The 17945-nt window shown below is 39.7% G+C and overlaps 1 long non-coding RNA gene across 2 annotated transcripts; it reads right to left on the bottom strand.

Moving 5' to 3' along the window:
• Positions 1-6: 6 nt before the first annotated feature.
• Positions 7-17538, bottom strand: LOC136751453 (uncharacterized). Of its 2 annotated transcripts, none has more exons than XR_010817012.1 (3): positions 17379-17538; positions 13314-13440; positions 7-297 (listed from the first exon to the last, which is right to left on the bottom strand). It is a non-coding gene; the product is annotated as an uncharacterized LOC136751453 (long non-coding RNA). The 2 variants fall into 2 exon arrangements; XR_010817011.1 differs by lacking the exon at positions 7-297 and adding an exon at positions 3395-8046.
• Positions 17539-17945: the final 407 nt, after the last annotated feature.

Below are 17945 nucleotides of genomic sequence, written 5' to 3'. Positions count from 1 at the left end.
GACATGGAAAGGGAAGGCCGACAAAGACCTAGTGCCATAGCGCACAGGCAGCTGTAGAAAGCCCAGGACTCACAATTGAGTAATGACACCTTAGCCCCGGTGTCCAGGAGTAGGGGAATGCAGACATCCCTGACATACACAGCACACGTCTTAAAACCAGTAGGGTGGGAGAGAACCGTGTGGATTGTGACTGCGTACATCTGCGCCACACGAACATGATCAGCTGTTATTGCTTGACGGCAGTAACCAACAGAAATGCCCCCTCCGGTGCCACCTCTTCCCGCTGATCCAATGGGGCTGCCCGGAAAAAAAACAAAGCACGTATTATGAAAAAGCCATTTGTAAGGGGCTGACGCAAATTTTGAAAGAATGCTTAATTTAGAAAATTAATTTAGGTAAAAATCTTTACAATAATCAAACCACAACATTTATTTTATTATATTTTTTAAACCGATTGTGGTCCCTATTTTATTATTATTATTATTAGTATTATTATTATTATTGTAAGGAAAAATGCAATTGCTGAAGCTGGGAAAATTCCACCATGATAAAATTACACAGTTTAAAGTCGACTCACCAAATGTTCTTGGGTATTGTCCTAATTCACAGAAGGTAAACACAGATGGCTGACCAAAGGTGGGGTCCCAGGTATCAATAGGAACAGAAGGTTGATAAGGACACAGTTTCCTTACCAGTCCTGTATCAATAGCATATCAAAAGCTATTGATAAGGACGAGAAAGGAGACAGTCTGTCTCTGTTGGGAGGGATGAGTTAATCACTGCTGCGAAAGGTATGGGTGAGAGGAACGGGTGAGCTGTTACCCTGGAATGTGGGAGAGCAGGGTGAGGGCTCCATTGTCACTAATAGGCAGCTGCCATTTGATACTCTGGTGGGTGGGGTGGTCACTCTGGAAGGTGGAGTTGGACAGGGGTTCAACTCATAAAAGCTGACTTGTCCATAAAGTCTTGGTATCAGTTTTGCCTTGTAGTACCCAGTGTACTTGTATGCTGTGATCTATATTTTGGACTCTGTAATAAATCACATTGAACCTAAATTGTCTTAGTTCCAGTCACTGCTACAGGAGGTTCAATTTTTCTTACAATTATTATTATTATTATTATTATTATTATTATTATTATTATTGTGTTTGGCACATTTATTCCTTCTCCGTGGTATGAACAGGGTCCAGGTGATGTGTTTCCAGCAGAAAACAGTGCAGTGCCTAAAACTTAGCCTGTTGATGTTTCTCTCGTGAGACTGGGTTGCGTTATTTATACCATTATTATTATTATTATTATTATTATTATTATTATTATTATTATTATTATTATAAATGTATTTCTTAGCAGACACCCTTATCCAGTATAGTTAAATACATTAAATATAAATTAAAACATTAAAAACACTGCCTAATAAGCATTTTCAAACCATTGGTTGGAATTAGAGCTGTGTGATATGACCTAAAAATTATATCTCGATAATTTTAGAATGTTTGGGTGTTACACAATATATATCTCGATATTTCTTTTTTTTCTCCAAACAAGCTACAAAATAAGACCAAAGACATTATAATTATAAGTATAATATGAAAATCTAAATAAAACATGTACTCAAAAGGAGGTAGGATGATATAGTGTAATGACACTCCACATATGCACATTGCAATTTAGCCATAACTATCGATATAACAAGTTACTGAAAAACAGCCTAGCATTTTGTTAATAGTTCCCATTATATTATCAACGACTAGGTTGTTTACACTGGAAGTCACATTCATACTGTGCACTGCAGTGGCATGTTAAAATCTCACAATAAATTATGTATATATGTTTTAGTCAGTTACAATGTGCATTTAATTAGACTGTTATTATGCCCTGTGTAATTTGTTTTAATTAAACTATAATTTGATCATAAACACTTGTGGACAATAGATAGCTACATTAGAGAGATGGATGGATGGGTAGATAGAAAATAGATAAGCAGAGGGGAATTATGTAATGAAACTGCAAATACAGTATATCAAAGCTGATTTCTTTATCTATTTATTAATTTTCAATTAATAAAAAAGGGAAGCATACACATTCATTCATATTAATATTTGTTGATATATTTTTTTATCATTAACACAATTAAATAAAAATGTAATTCAATTTAACAAACAAAGGACACTTTTAAAGCAAAGATGTGCAAGTCTGAGATAGGAGCTCCCTGCCCGGGATTCAAACTGTGCACTACCAGCACCCCTCCGAGCATTCCAAACCATAGCGGCTCCAGCACAGTACAGTGTTTAGCCCGCTAAGCGAAGAGACCACATCTCCCACTGTGCAAGGCTTAACACTGTACTACTTTTACTGAGGGGTTACGTCACTTTGTAACGTGCTCATTATAACCCGAATGAGCCCAGTTACACAAGGACAAAAAAAAAATCATGTGGCTCCCTACAGCTTAAAAGAAAGTTGCATTGTCAAGACAACACATCAACAAAGAAAGAAGAAGAATACCAACTTTCCATGCTGATGTCACGTGATTTCCTTTCAACGGCCTCTTTCTCTACGCCATTTTCTCTGCAGCTCTTGAACATTTTTCGCATGCAGGTGCACCCGCTGAGTGTTCTACCAACTGCTAACGGAAATTAAACTTTCAAACTTTTTACCTAGCTAGCATTTGGCGCCATTTCTGTGTGCCCAGCATTGTTCTTCTCTGGGAATTACACTACATGGCACATTTTGACTTGGGAATCTTACCTAATGTTACAGTTATCTTAGTTAATGTTGAAATTAACGCTGTTTTTTTCTGCAGTTTTGTGTTGCCCTTGCAAAAACTATCTAGTTATTTAAGGGTAAGTTAACTGAGCTACCTTACGAGTTGAGAGCTTGTCTAGCTAATATAATTGATCTAACCTTGTAGGGATTTTTGTGTTGAACATTAGCTAACTTTAGCCAAGTCGGTTACGACATTGAGGGGTTATGTGCTACATTGCAAACTTCATTGAAATGAACCACGTTGTTTATTTAAGTGCTTAGGAGCCGGCTGAAAACAGACATTTTGTAGATATGGAGCTTTTAAGGCTCATTTTTACCGGAGGCATTATGTATCTGGTGGTAACTAGTCTGCGTGCCGCCGAACAGAAGTCGAAGTCTACCGCTCTCTATTGTCCACATTCTCCTCCTCACTCACCTCAGCCAAGAAGTCTTACTTCCAATCACTCTTTGAATACACTGTCAACAACCCCCGCAAACTCTTCTCCACCTTCTCCTCCCTCCTTGCCCCCCCTCCCCCCTCATCTCTCACTGCTGATGATTTCGCCTCCTTCTTCTCCTCCAAGATTGCGGACATCCGCAGGCTCTTCAATACTCCACCCTCCTCTCCCATCACACCCAAACCTCCCACCAATCAAGCTTCCTTTTCTTCATTCTCACCTCTCTTAGATGCTGACGTTTCTACTCTCCTCCTATGTCACAAACCTACAACATGTGCCCTGGACCCTCTCCCTTCTCGCCTCTTCCAAGCGACCGCTTCTGATCTTCTCCCCTTCATCTCCTCCCTCCTCTCCGGCTGTTTCCCCTCTGCATTTAAACATGCTGCTGTCATCCCACTGCTCAAGAAACCAACCCTCGACGCCACCTCTCCTCAGAACTACCGCCCTGTCTCCCTACTCCCCTTCCTCTCAAAGACTCTCGAGCAGCTGGTCCACCGTCAGGTCTCTGACTTTCTGTCCCAACACTCACTACTTGATCCTCTGCAATCCGGCTTCTGCACAGCTCACTCCACTGAGACTGCTCTCCTGGCAGTCACTGACTCCCTCAGCTGTGCTCGGGTGGCTTCCCTCTCCTCAGTCCTCATCCTCCTTGACCTCTCCGCAGCATTTGACACTGTTGATCACTCCATCCTCCTCTCCTGCCTCACTGACTTCGGAATCTCTGGGACTGCTCTCACCTGGTTTTCCTCCTACCTCAGCGACCGGTCCTACCAAGTGACATGGCAAGTCTCCTCATCCACCCCCCAACCTCTCCTCACAGGCGTTCCCCAAGGCTCCGTCCTGGACCCGCTCCTGTTCTCTCTCTACACTCGCTCCCTGGACCCCTCATCGCATCCCATGGTTTCTCCTAGCACTTCTACGCTGATGATGCCCAGATCTTCCTGTCTTTTCCCTCTTCCGACCCTCTCATCCCCTCTCGCATCTCTTCCTGCTTGTCTGCCATTTCCACCTGGATACATTCGCACCACCTCAAGCTCAACCTCTCCAAATCAGTTCTCCTGTTTTTCCCCCACTCTTCCTCACCTTCTGCTGACCTCCCCATCTCGATCCCCTTGGAATCCAACACACTCTCCTTCTTCCGCTAAAAATCTAGGAGTCACCCTCGATCCTGTGCTCTCCTACACCCAGCACATCACCACGCTGACCCGCACATGTAGATTCTTCCTGAGTGACATACACGGGATCCGTCCCTTCCTCACCAACTACTCGACTCAGCTGCTTGTCCAGTCACTGGTCCTCTCATGCCTGGACTACTGTAACTCCCTCCTGGCCGGCCTGCCTGCAACTACTACCCGCCCGCTCCAGCACACGCTACTCCACTGCTCCGCTGCCTCCACTGGCTCCTGATACCGGAACGCATTCAGTTCAAGACATTGACCCTCACCTACCGCTGTCTCGACCAGACTGCACCAAGTTACCTTCAGACACTCGTCTCTCCATACATTCCCTCCAGACCACTGCACTCCTCCATTGCCAGAAGACTAACTCTACCTCCTCTCCACTATCCTTCCTCCAGAGCCCACTCCTTCTCATCCCTGGCCCCTAAATGGTGGAACGACCTGCCCACCGAAGTCAAAACAGCAGTGTCCTTGACCTCATTCCGGCACTTACTCAAGACGCATCATTTCCAACAGTACTTGTAATATTAGTCCTTTTATCCCCACTAGACAACGCTTCACAGTTTTATTATGCTTCTTGTGTTTTCGATTTTGTTTTCCTCCTTGCTCCCTTTCCCGTAGCCCTTGACTGTGACCCTACATCTTGACAGCACTTAGCTTTTACCGTCCAGGATGTGGGACCTCACTTACTGTACTTGCCTGTGTAAATTGTAAATTGGAATTTGTAAAATGTATATTTTGAATTGCCATGTTTTAGTTAGATTGAATTTGTAATGATTGATGCCTTTTACTTAACTGTATTTTTGCACTATGTTGTAAGGCCAAGAAATAAAAATAACAATAATAATAATAATAATAATAATAATAATAATAATAATAATAATAATGTTACTGTTTTTAAATGTGCAATGGCTTTGTGTGAACACCAGTGTCAAGATACTAAAGATCTAATAGCTCACTTGAAGGAGCATATTGTGGAAGGACGTGCCGTGACTTGTCCAGTGAGAGGATGCTCAAATATTTTTAAGGTCAAATCTTCATTTACCGCCCACATGTCATGGAAACACAGAGGTTTTGCAGACAGCAGTATTACTGACTTATACAGAGAATCTGCTTCTCAGTCATCATCTGTTCCAATTGAATCAGATGACTTTGTCTTACAAGTGTATGAGGCAGGTACAGAGACAGGCACAGATGAAGGTGATATGGACATGCCAGAACATTTCAGTGATCTTTTTCTTAAAAACGTCTCTTTATTCTACTTGAAATTGCAGGGACAGTTTCTACTACCTGCTTCGACCATACAGAACATTGTTGAGGATATGCAAATAGGACAGATAGGTTTGCCTATTATGTGCCTGTGAGAGAGACTTTGAAATGTTTGTTAGAATCTGATTTGTGGCAGAATTGTGTATCAGGAGAGCACTCAGCTGAGTCTCCCAGAGATGTTCTAAGTGACATTAGTGATGGTCAAAATCCATGAAGTTTGAAGCTTGTACTGTATCAGGATGCCTTTGAAGTCATTAACCCTTTAGGATCTGCAAAGACCAAACATAAAGTATTAGCTGTTTATGTATCTGTTGCCAATTTGCCACTTCATGTACGGTCTGACACTGACCACATGTCACTTGTTTTATTGTGTAGAGAGAAAAATTTCAAAGGATTTGTGCATGCTAAGGTGTTCTCTGAATTACTAGCAGACTTGAAGGAATTGGAGGAGAGTGGGATTGTAGTATCAGATGAAACAGTAAAAGGAACGTTGTTTTGCATTGCTGGAGATAATTTGGGCTCGCAAATTTGGGTCGCTGCCTAATAACCCGAACTGAATTTCAGGCTGATGATCCAAATCTGTGCGGACCAGTGTGCACCATTGGGAGCTACAATTCTGCTGTTGATCGCCTACAGACTGGAGATAATCCAGATGTGGAAGGAGTAAAGTTCAAGTCAGTATTCAGTTCTTTGAAATACTTTAATGTCTATCAGCCAGGCTTGCCATCTTGTCTAGGACATGACATCTTCGAAAGTGTTTTGTCTTATGATGTTGCACTGTATCTTAAGTATTTAATAAAGAAAAAGGCATGGTTCACTTACTCCACTTTGAATCACTGCATTAAACAGTTCAAATACTGTGGCACTGATGCTTCTACAAAGCCATGTGAGGTCAACCCTCAAGTAGCTAAACTCTCAGGTCAGGCCATACAAAACTAGAATTTTCTAAGGCTGCTGCTTCTCCTAATTGGTGATAGAGTGAAAGATACATCAGATGATGTGTGGCAGTTGGCTGAAAGACATTGTGGACATGGTATGTGCTCAGAAAATCTGTATGTCTCAGATTGCATATCTTGATATTGTTAATCAAGAATATATAGAGTCAAGAAAAGCTCTATTTCCAGAATGTAATCTGAAACCAAAACATCACTTTTTACACAATTACCCAGCACTGACTCTGAAATTTGGATCCTTGATGAGACTATGGACAATGCGCTTTGAAAGTAAGCACAGTTAATTTAAGAGATGTGCTAGGAATTTGAAAAAATTCAAAAACCTGTCTTATTCTCACTGAAAGACATCAGATGTTCCAGGCTTACCTTTCAGCAGGATCAATGGGTCAAGCTGTTTTGCAAGTTGAAGGTGGTTCTCCATTTTACTCAGCATTGTACAGCAAATCTATTATAGATGCAGTCAGACAGTTTGGCTTCTCTGAGAGTAACACAAGTAAGTGACAGTAAGTGTCACAATAGAAATGCTGTATAAGGGAACATCATACAAGAGAGGACAATTCCTTGTTACAGAGAACATTGATTCTGTTGATTTTGGTGAACTAGTGCTTATAAAAAATGACACTGTTCATTTTCTGGTGTCAAAGTACATAGCATAATTCTTTCTGTACCATCTGTACTCAGTAAGGAAAGACAATGAAAAGATGCAGTGTCTGAACATCAATAACTTGATTGATTTTTATCCATTGCCATCTTACATGAAGGATGGATACCAAATAGTTCAATTGAAACACAGTGTGCTGTCACATTAATGAATGCCTTGGGCTGTCATTATGGTCTGATTGATGTGTAATTGAGCTTTATTCACCCTTTCATACTCAGAAATGGATGATGCAGAGCAAAGCATAAAACGCAGTGCCATTACTAAGGTGTTGCCAGACCTCCCAGCCTCCATTCTAAATATTGTAGAGAAGACACTAAAATCGGAGTGGAGACCACTGAAGATTTGAACTTGATCTGCTTTCAGTACTAAGGCCAATTCAAGCAAGAAAATTGGTAACTGCTTGGAAAGAAACCAGTAAGTGCATTTTGACAAAATTTATATTTAAGTATAACCAAAGATAAACCACATTATTCAATACATATTTTTAATTTCATTATTTTTGTTTTACATTAACCTCTCCAGCTTCCTCAACATGCTCCTCACTCCCTGCCTCACCCAGCTGCTCTATTACTGCTGGAGATTGAGTCGACAGCTTCCACATTCCATGGGAGAAGTTTCCTGAAGCCTTGATGCAGTGTTTGGAGAGGGGGAAAAGTCCAAGCCCACGGTTACGGAGAGAAATGATCCGGATTATTGCATCTGCGATGATGAATGCCTGTGCTTCTCCCAGGAAACAAGCCTCCACAGAAGTTGTTAAAAAAATGGTTGCCAAGTATCCATAGTCACTGCAAGATGTCATAGAAGGGGGTGTGGTGGGAGCCGGGTATCATTCACTAGTCAAGCAGTTACAAGCCCAAATTGAAAATGTGAAGCGGTCTTCAGCACCAAGGATAATGAAGCGCAAACGGGTGTCAGATGAGTATGACACAGAGGAAGTCCCAGCCGAACAAAAGGCAGCTGTTCAGGACACATATGGCTGCATAAAGTGGGACATGAAATTCATGCCAGTGAATGAGACACCAGAAAGCCAAAAGGAAAAGAAAGACCAAATGAAGGTGCTCAGTGAACACACTAACTTCAGCCCAGACAAGGTAAAAAATCTTCTGAAGTACACCTACTACTCCCAACGTAGAGATAAAAGGGAGCAGATTTACAATCCCTCATGGAGGAGTGGCCTATTTTCCCTTTTTTCTTACTGGCCTATAAAGTGGCCAGTCCACTTCCAAGAGCTCACTGAGGTATCACTAACGTATACTTTCCTCAATAGTGTAGAAAAAAAGGGAAAACGGCTTTTAGACTTTATGAGAACCATTTGTGCAAACGAGCAAATGAGTATTGCAGGCTGTCACTAAGCTGGAAATTATTAGAGGACAATTGGAGGGCTGCTCAGAAGATGTCAAAGATATGGTGCTCCTTCTTCTCACCTATTTTGATGAAAAAGAGGAGAACCTCTTCCACTATGTAGAAGAAACATGTCTGGCAGTACAAGTACAAGTGGAAAGCTTGCCTGTTGACACCATGCATCATTGTATGAGGTCTAACTAGCGCATTGTACAGTCTTAACATTACTTCCCTTGTTTTAAATTCTACACTTTTGACAATATACCCTAACATCCTGTTTGCCTTTTTTTTGCTTCCCCACATTGTTTGGATGGAGAAAGTGAGGAGTCCACATACACTCCTAGTTCTTTCTCATGCGATACTTCATCTAGTCCTATTCCTCCCATGTATCTGCTGAGCCACCTATTTTAGTATCATCTGCAAATTTGACAAGTTTGCCAACTATCCCAGAGTCCAGATCATTAATATAGATTAGAAAAAGCAAAGACCGTAGTACTGATCCCAGTGGAACTCCACTAACAACCTCACTCCAGTTACAAGCAACTCCTCTAATCGACACCCTCCGTTTCCTATACATCATTATACACATTCCAGTTCATAATCCATCTACTTATATTACCCTGAATGCCTACAGCTTCCAATTTGAGGATCAGTCTTTGGTGTGGAACCTTATCAAAAGCTTTCTGGAAATCTAAGTAAATCATATCATATGCTTTCACCTTCACTAGGTTCTTCTCTAGTGGTATTTTCTCCTCCATATGAGTGTAATAGATTCTCCAATTTAAACCCGTCAGCTTCTTCCCTGTGGTGAGAACAAGCTATTCACTGGGATTGTTCTTTAAAATTAATGAAGTAGTTCTGAACCAGCAAACAGGAGGATGTATTACAGTCATATGGAGGAGAAAATACCACTGGAAATACCACTGGATGTGGAAGAACCAGAACTAGCACTTTTTAAGATCACTTTTATATTACTAATGACTTTGCTGTGATCTATTTTCTAACCTGTATCTTCTTTGCAGGAACCTCCTGCAACGCCTCAAGGCAGCTCATGCGGAGTATAGACCGCATGGTTGTGAATGACCAAATCCCCACCTTTATCTCTGCCATCTGTTTGATGTTTGGAAGCTACTTCTGCCTCAATATCCACTATCCTATGGGTCTGGGCTCCACACTTGAGTTGCTTCAGAGGTAAATAAAAACTATTTATTTCTTCCTTATTTATTTCTTCCAAATCACTGTATATAGTGGTTCATTATGATTTCTTGTGTTCACAAAGGTGTTTCTTGAACATCAATCCAGAGAAGGGTTGAAACAAAGAAAAACAAGAAGCAACTATCAGTGAACCCAAGAGTCCTCACCCTCATCAAAGATCTCTCTGATCATGAGTGGAGAGAGACATGTTAAAGATGGACTTGTCTAACTGGCTATTAAACCTTATGAGGTAACTTAAGGATACTGATAATTGGTGAATGCATTTTTGTCAAGACTGAAGCAGGGGCTTTTTTAGAACCCTGGACAGCACTGTTCCAACTCATCCATTGAGGGTTTGTTGATTTTTCCATAGCTGGCCAGTCGGCCATACAATTCATTTTGTATCCCTGTTTATTGGACAAGCATGTTAGATTAGAGCTGTTCTATTCAACCTAATAACGTTATTGTTTATATTGGGTGCGATCTTCTCTACCATCACTTGTGGAGTATTCATCTCTAGTGTTCTGGGGTTTGAACACATTTTTCAGTTGAATAGTATATATATATTCTTTAAGTTCTTTCTCTGTTGAGTGTGTGAGGACAACAGAGGATGGTGAAGGCTGTCCTGCGTCAGGGCTAAAATGTCTGGTGGCTATATGTAACGGTAAACCTCACTGCCAATGTTTTCTTCGGTTTGGCAAACTCTAGAGCTTACTGGCATCTACAGCTGCTGGTAAGTACTGTTTACTGTTAAATTGAACTTTTCAATAAAACAAACATAATATATCACACAGTTGTACTGTGTTTATCACTTAAATAGATTGTAATTAGATTTACAGTATATTTGTTGTTTTAAAATAGTTCACTGTAAACAGGTTTATATTATAGATGTTATTTTAACTGTAAAAAGGTTTACAAAATATCTGCTTTTTAGAGTAATTTAGTGTAAACAAACAGTGTTATCAACTGTGAAATTAACGGTTGCCTAAATATAATTCGGTATTTTGTCATACATTGTCACCGTATTTTTTACGGTGAAATTCTGGCTACCACAGCTGCCAGTTTTGTACCATAAAAACAACAGGATTCTTTTTACAGAAAATTACTGTAAAAAGGTTTACAAAAATATCTGTTTTTTAGAGTAATTTACTGTAAACAAACAGGGTTATCAACTGTTATACATTGTCACCTTATTTTTTATGGTGTTAGATATCATGTTAGATTTAATACCATGAACATTTAGCAGTACAATATCCAATCGCAGACATGCTGCTAATACTTCTGCGAGCACGCACATTTTGGTTTATTCCTGTGTAAATGCCAAGTTGTATTTTTTGGCCCAACATAGCATATCTCCAGTCAACACTATCCCTACAGTCAAACCTGGCAGTGGTAGCATCATGCTATGGGGATGCTTCTCCTCCAGGAGGGACTGAAAAGCTTGTTATGATTGAAGGAAAAATGGATGAAGCAAAAACCTTTCAGTTTACTGAAGGGTTTGAATATTTTTGCAAATATATACACACACACATAGCCAGTTTCAAAACTATGCTAAACCATGTGCACAATACAGTGAGGGAAAAAAGTATTTGATCCCCTGCTGATTTTGTACGTTTGCCCACTGACAAATAAATTATCAGTCTATAATTTTAATGGTAGGTGTATTTTAACAGTGAGAGACAGAATAACAACAAAAAAATCCAGAAAATCGCATTTCAAAAAAGTTATAAATGTATTTGCATGTTAATGAGGGAAATAATTATTTGATCCCCTATCAATCAGCAAGATTTCTGGCTCCCAGGTGTCTTTTATACAGGTAACGAGCTGAGATTAGGAGCACTCTCTTAAAGGGAGTGCTCCTAATCTCAGCTCGTTACCTGTATAAAAGACACCTGTCCACAGAAGAAATCAATCAATCAGATTCCAAACTCTCCACCATGGCCAAGACCAAAGTGCTGTCCAAGGATCTCAGGGACAAGATTGTAGACCTACACAAGGCTGGAATGGGCTATAAGACCATCGCCAAGCAGCTTGGTGAGAAGGTGACAACAGTTGGTGCGATTATTCGCAAATGGAAGAAACACAAAATAACTGTCAGTCTCCCTTGGTCTGGGGCTCCATGCAAGATCTCACCTCGTGGAGTTTCAATGATCATGAGAACGGTGAGGAATCAGCCCAGAACTACACGGGAGGATCTTGTTAATGATCTCAAGGCAGCTGGGACCATAGTCACCAAGAAAACAATTGGTAACACTATGCCGTGAAGGACTGAAATCCTGCAGCGCCCGCAAGGTCCCCCTGTTCAAAAAAGCACATGTACAGGCCCGTCTGAAGTTTGCCAATGAACATCTGAATGATTCAGAGGAGAACTGGGTGAAAGTGTTGTGGTCAGATGAGATCAAAATCGAGCTCTTTGGCATCAACTCAACTCGCCGTGTTTGGAGGAGGAGGAATGACCCCAAGAACACCATCCTCACCGTCAAACATGGAGGTGGAAACATTATGCTTTGGGGGTGTTTTTCTGCTAAGGGGACAGGACAACTGCACTGCATCAAAGGGACGATGGATGGGGCCATGTACCGTCAAATCTTGGGTGAGAACCTCCTTCCCTCAGCCAGGGCATTGAAAATGGGTCGTGGATGGGTATTCCAGCATGACAATGACCCAAAACACACAGCCAAGGCAACAAAGGAGTGGCTCAAGAAAAAGCACATTAAGGTCCAGGAGTGGACTAGCCAGTCTCCAGACCTTAATCCCATAGAAAATCTGTGGAGGGAGCTGAAGGTTCGAGTTGCCAAATGTCAGCCTCGAAACCTTAATGACTTGGAGAGGATCTGCAAAGAGGAGTGGGACAAAATTCCTCCTGAGATGTGTGCAAACCTGATGGCCAACTACAAGAAACGTCTGACCTCTGTGATTGCCAACAAGGGTTTTGCCACCAAGTCAAAGGGGTCAAATACTTATTTCCTTCATTAACATGCAAATCAATTTATAACTTTTTTGAAATGCGTTTTTCTTGATTTTTTTGTTGTTATTCTATCTCTCACTGCTAAAATACACCTACCATTACAATTATAGACTGATCATTTCTTTGTCAGTGGGCAAACGTACAAAATCAGCAGGGGATCAAATACATTTTTCCCTCACTGTATATAATAAACAATAGTGTGAAGAAGAACAGTTTAAGGGTTTATCATCATACAGATGCAGTAATAAAAGGTAAATTTCAGATCATAGTAAAAGATGGTGCAATTCTGTTATGTGGTAGCTGGTTCCACCACTGAAAGGAGATAGAGGGGAGTAAATGGCCATAGAAGAGTGAGGGGAAGTTGCAGGTGAGAACCAGCAAAAGATAGAAGATAATGAGAGGGGAGACAGGAAGAGACAGAACTGGAGTCAAGGGGGGCAGAGTGATGGAGAACAGAACAGATATAAATAGTTAATGAAGAGTAAAAAAAGAGGATTAACATGGACAAAGCAAATAAAATGCAAGGATAAGATAAAAGGTATAACTCACTGTCTGTATTGTGCAGTGAAATTCATAGTATAGTTGACCTGCCTCTCATCCCAATCCCATTTCATTATATACTGGGTGTTTACAGCCTTCATTCTGATATTCTGTGGTGTTGGCAGCTGTCCTGTAACTACATAAACAAATTAGTATTGATTTACAATCACTTGATGATTAGATAACCCCCCAACACATAAATACTACTTAAAACTAAAGTAAAGCAAGAAGGAGGAGGAGGAGGAGAAAGGCATACATTAAACAAAGGTTTACAATAAAGACACAGTCAACAATGTCTTCTGATAATCTATTGGGGAGGTTAATACATGCTTGTTGATTTTATGTGAACATGTGTGTGCATGTACATCAATTTATTTTTAGTTTTAATTCCCTAATGCAAAGTTTAAATTCATCATTGGAAATTAACAATAACTAAAAACTTCTTGTAAACAAATATTTATAGGACAAACAAGTGTAGCTAAATGTTCTAATTATATTGCTAATTAAAACTAGTTCTCTTGACCAGGGAAATACAATTAACTCTAAATTACATTGTTAACCTGTGCAATGTTATCTGTTATGTTATATTCACAGAGGTTTTTACAAAAGAAAAAACGGATAACATGCCACAGGTTAACAATCAGTCCAGTCAAGTCCTAAGAGAGATCAGATGGATTATGAACTGGTTGATGGATAGGAAACAGAGAGCGTCGATTAGAGAAGTTGCTTCTAACTGGAGTGAGGTTGTTAGTGGAGTTCCACGGGGATCAGTACTGCACTCTGGGATAGTTAGCAAACTTGTCAAATTTGCAGATGATACTAAAATAGGGCACACTGTATTTACGAGGTTTCCATCCGACAGCGATGATATCTTGCGTGCATTACATCATTACACCACTTGAAACGCCAATTTCAAAAATGCTAATCAGTAAGCTATGTTTTGCTAGGTGGCGGTAGACATCAATAAAAGAAAATATGCAAGCGGTGCTCAAAAGCGGAGCAATAAATTGTTGTCTGAACAAGCTCGCACAAAACACCCAAAGATTACATCGATATTTAGACAGACCAGAGAGGAAGAAGCTATCATCAGCACCTCCACAGATGAAACTGAGTTAGACTCCAATTTAAAAAAACAATTATACTATTGGTCAGAGGTCCTGACGAGAATAACAGACATAACATTGACTCTGGCATCTTGAAATTTAGCATTCAGGGGGCATCGGGAGAAAATCGGTGAAATAAATAATGGTAATTTCTTGTCTGTTATTGAGCTTCTTGCACTATATGACCCTGTACAGAAAGATTTACGTGAGAGGAAAAGTAAATTGAATTATATGAATTATCCTGATCTCTCTTAGGGTTTGACTGGACTGGATGTTGACCTGTGGCATGTTATGTTTTTTTTTTTTTCCTCTGTAAAATACTCATTTAGAACATGTCCCATCTTGTTTGTTTTCTAAGATACTTCAATTTTTAGCCTTTACTCGTTTCACTTCCTCTTTTATTGACCTCTATTGAAAAAAGCTTTTTGCATTGGTTTAAGCTCCCAGAGCTGTTTCTTTCCATTTCCCTCTTTGCTTTCCTGATCTCTTTGTAGTTCTATACATTCTTTGATTTTTATTTTGTCTCCATCCCTTTTGTATGCGCTATACAACACTTTCTTTATTTTAATATCTTTTTGCATACTTCCATTAAACCTTTTTGACCAATGTTTTTTGGTTCTCAGTTTGTACATTTTGGTACAAATGTCCCCTGGTAGATATATAAAATATAGCCTAACCATCCGTTTTCGACTGAATCTGTATCTAGTGTGCCCCACTCTAACTCTTCTAAGTGCTGCCTCATACCTTCAAGGTTTGCTTTTCTAAAATTGTACACCATTGTTTTAGATGTGGTCCTTGTTTTTTGAAAGAATGCCTCAAAACTAACCATATTGTGATCACAGTTTACCATTGGTTCTAGTGTCCCTCTGACTCTATCTTAGTCATTTGAAAATATTAAATTAATGCATTTTCTCTCTCTGTTGGTTCCCTGACAAACTGAGTTAGAAAGCAGTTGTTTGCCATCTCAACCATTTCTATTTCTGCTTCTGTAGTCCAAACTGGGCTTTCCCAGTCTATGTTTGGGAAATTGAAATCCCCCATTCTAACAGCCATATCCTTGCTACAAGCAGTCCTGATTACACTGTACAATGCAACATCTTTCTGAATATCTGAATTGGGTGATCTGTAACTAGAACTGTCACAGATTACTATTTTGGTAATTGAGTATTCTGTCGATTATTGTGACGATTAATCAAGTAATTCGGATAAAACATTTGCATAAACATAACTTTTCTAAATTATTGCAACATTCTTCTTGTTTTTCAATATAAAAGCAAAGTGTCAATGTGTTAAACACACATTTTTGTGCTTTACCATTTCTTAAACATTATCAAAGAGGTTTGTTTTGAGTGTTAACCGATCAAAAAGCTTTTAAAACAAACTGATTTTTTGTATCGGTAAAAAAAATAACCTGTCAGTCTTAGGAGATGGGAAAAATGGCTGTGCGCTACTAGTGCGCTTTTAAATTAGTCAAATGATTTAACATTTAAGTGCTTCTCAGACCGATAATTAAGCTTTATTATTTTTTTGGCACTGTAGACAGTTATGACCGAAATGTGACGGGGGGGGGGGGCATTAGTTTATCACAAGAATGTAGATGCCAGGGGGTGAAGGTACAGATTTAGACATTTCTAGTTTATTTCAGCTGGTCAACCTGAATTTCACAATCCCCCTTTCAACACAAATTAAATAACTTACACAAAAGAGAAAGAAAAAAGTGTAACACACTTCTACCACTAATCCTCCAAAATTGATTTTTTATTCTATATGTACCGTAAAACTTCAATTAAACGCCCCCGATGTTTATTCCAAATAACTGCAAGAAGTCCCTGCGTCTATTGGAGACCGGCGATTGTAGGAAACCAGCATTTGTATTAAACATTCAGAAATTAAAAGACATCGCAGACTCATGCAGGGTAAGAAGAGCCTGGAAACATTGCTACATTGTAGAAGTAGGCTAATTATTTTTTAATAATTTGCTTTCCAAATATGCAAACAAATCACATTCAATGTATGGTGAACTATACACAGGATTGAAAAGAGGATACCGATGTTATGACGAATCCGGAACCCTCTCTCTGGATATTGTGCAATCGCCTTGACTTCACACATGCGCAGACAGCTCTAGGTTGATTAGTTGCATGCGCTCCAGGAAATGCCAGCAGGAATTCTGAAATATTTGGTACCCCATGTTGCCCTGACGGGGATACCAAATATTTCCATGTGGTCGTGAATGCGCCTTTATTGTGGTTTGAAGCAGTACAGAATTGCGCGTAGGTTACAGTTCTAAGGCAGATATGGTAACATGCAAAACTGACAACAAAGTTCATATTGATCATAGCCGACTACCAATCGTGTTTAATGTCTCAGTATCAAATAATACAACGTGTATTTTATGTTAATAAGTCTAAAGCTACTGTATCGCCATTGCATTACTGTTATGAAAACGTTACTGTAGTGTAGCCTACTGCATTGGAATTTCGATTTTATACTTAAACTTCGTACACTTTCAACATGGGGATACTGTAGCTTTAGACTTATGAACATAAAATACACGTTGTATTATTTACTACTGAGACATTAAACGCGATGGGGAGTTGGCTATGATTTCTATGATCTTGGTTGTCAGGTTTGCTTCCCAATGTCTGCCTTACGACTGTAACTAGGGTGGCCACCTTTGAGAAACAAAAAAAGGGAACGGGGTGTGGAGGCAGATTCAAGCTAGGGGGGTTCGGCGGGGTATGCCGCCCCGTGATAATTTTAGTGATAAAGCCTTATCATCAATGCATTTTGTGTTCATTTATTTTGTTAATACTTGCTGAGATTCATAAGATGACAACTATTTAGTACAATCTGAGATAATACACACTGCATAGAAGTCGGATCTTCACTAAAAAATCCAGCCTTCGTGATTCAATTTGCGTCCACGTTTCAGTCTTGTAAAGCTAAGAGTTATCTTTTAAAATCTTACCGGTGCATAGCAGTAGACCCATGATCAGAAATTCCAGCATTTTTACATTCCTTTCCTTCGCTTCATATAGTTCACCCAATTTCAAAAATCCACTATCAATTCTCATTTACCGGAAGCCGCTTTCATTGAGGCTCAACGTCTCAACCAGAAGGCAACAGTTTCTCTTTGTGAAGTTAGGGACCATCCTCAAAAGAATGTGCGTTTTTTAAGTGTGTGTGTGGGTGTTATTATTTATCGACATGTTAACTGACAACGAGACGAGAAGGCCCAAAACAGTGTGTGTGTATGTGTGTGTGTGTGTGTATATATATATATATATATATATATATATATATATATATATATATATATATATGTATATGTATATGTATATATATATATGTACACTCACCTAAAGGATTATTAGGAACACCATACTAATACTGTGTTTGACCCCCTTTCGCCTTCAGAACTGCCTTAATTCTACGTGGCACTGATTCAACAAGGTGCTGAAAGCATTCTTTAGAAATGTTGGCCCATATTGATAGGAGAGCATCTTGCAGTTGATGGAGATTTGTGGGATGCACA

This window comes from Amia ocellicauda, chromosome 6 (assembly GCF_036373705.1).
Source record: "Amia ocellicauda isolate fAmiCal2 chromosome 6, fAmiCal2.hap1, whole genome shotgun sequence".
NCBI classification, from domain to species: Eukaryota; Metazoa; Chordata; class Actinopteri; order Amiiformes; family Amiidae; genus Amia; species Amia ocellicauda.
This window is presented reverse-complemented; position numbering and strand designations above follow the sequence as displayed.